The sequence below is a fragment of the Myotis yumanensis genome, unplaced genomic scaffold, assembly GCF_028538775.1.
Source record: "Myotis yumanensis isolate MYYU_CA2020_CCGP unplaced genomic scaffold, mMyoYum1.0.hap1 SCAF_3, whole genome shotgun sequence".
NCBI lineage: Eukaryota > Metazoa > Chordata > Mammalia > Chiroptera > Vespertilionidae > Myotis > Myotis yumanensis.
The window spans coordinates 125853928-125855557 of NW_027223754.1; the positions used below are offsets into that span (position 1 = coordinate 125853928).

The window sequence follows — 1630 nt, forward strand, 5'->3', positions numbered from 1 at the left end:
AGGAAACCAGGCCACTCCTTGAGGTGTTACTACAGCTAATGAGCTGCAACATCCAGAACGCCAGGAGCGGTTGCATGTATTGTGCTGACAATCTCCATTCCTCATACCTCAGCCTCCAAAATGCACAAGACCTAACTTCGTGGGATTATTAGCTCCGTTTGTGGGGCCTGTTCAAATGCTTCTCACAGCCACATGGGTGTGGGAGGAAAGAGCCAACAGAGACAGAAACAGGTATTCAAAGTGTCTATATGTTCATAGATGGGTGGAGCAACAGATCAATTTTTCTCTCCCTCTCTCCCTCTCCCCAAGCAGGAACTTCACAAGCAAGTTAAGAAATTGCACTCACTTCAGCAGCACATACATTAAAATGGGAGCGATACAGAGATGAGCATGGCCCCTGCGCAAGGATGACACGCAAATTCGCGAGCAATTCCATATTAATAGAAAAAAGAAAAAGAAATTGTACATACAGGGGCACAAGAAGGAAATCTCTTTCTCCTAGATAAAAATAACGTTGGGAAAGATAAATTCAAGAACTCTCTTCCCCATGATTCATATTCTCAGACATTCCTTGGCATTCTCACTATATAGTTTCCCTTTTTTTTACTGCATTTTTTTTCTTCCCCAGAAAGAGAAAATCTTACTGGAGAAAATCAGGTCAAGCCCGAAAATGCTGAGTACCCAAGGCCAAGCTCAACAAGGCTGAGAAACTGCAGCAAGAAATGAATCCAGCGGTAACAAGGCAGCTCTTGTGAGCCGCAGCTCATAATCGGCAGGAAGGCGGTCGGTCATTCTCCTTTCATCTTTTTGTTCAACTTTCTAATTTACTTTCACTTATTTAGCTCTTACTAGTTTCCTAAGCATCATTCTGACCAGAAGTCCCCAAGCAGATGTCCTTCCCTACTCAAGTCTCAATTGTAAGTTCTATTTCAACACCATAGGCCTCTCCAGGCAGAACCCTCAGCCTTTTTCTTTCCTGCTATTGACACTTCTGTATCTTTGGGACCATGGCACGTCTATATCTTAGAGACCATACACTCTTTCAAGACTTTGTCAACTCCCCGCACCTATCCCTTCTTTTCAAAATTTCCCCCTTAATTAAATGTTGACCGCATGGCAGACAATTGGCTAAGCACTTTACTGCATTATTATATCTTGCCATCAAAGCAGCTCTGTGGGGCAGGTACAGTTACGATTCCCAGTCTACAATCAAGAAAACAAGGTTTAGGGAGGTCATAAGACCTTCCCAGGGGCCCATGGTGAAGTTGAAGAGTAAGGATTTGAACCCAGGCTTAACTGACTGAAAAGCCACTATAATTTACTTGCTCGATCATGGGTCATGGGGAGAAACTTCTGTTATGAGATTGTAGGGAAATAATACTGAAATCAATATACTTTGTCAGCTACAAAACCTTCAAGGATACTTGAGCTGCTGGAAATGACTCAGGGTGGGGCATTTGACCTAGGTAAACTATGGTGAGTTATTGGCATTCCTGCCATGGGATACTGCCCTCTTTTCATTGGATTGCTTCCTTTCATGAACTTTCCCCAAAGGCATTGTTAATTACTCTGAAGAGGAAAGGTTACATGATTTTTTGGGGATGAGACCTTTAATGAATCCTGGCCGGAT

At 43.1% G+C, this 1630-nt stretch overlaps 1 non-coding gene across 1 annotated transcript; it reads left to right on the plus strand.

Annotated features, from left to right (window-relative positions):
* Positions 1 to 338: 338 nt before the first annotated feature.
* On the plus strand, positions 339 to 442 carry LOC139007800 (U6 spliceosomal RNA). Its single transcript, XR_011470960.1, has one exon. It is a non-coding gene; the product is annotated as a U6 spliceosomal RNA (small nuclear RNA).
* The last annotated feature ends 1188 nt before the right edge of the window (positions 443 to 1630 follow it).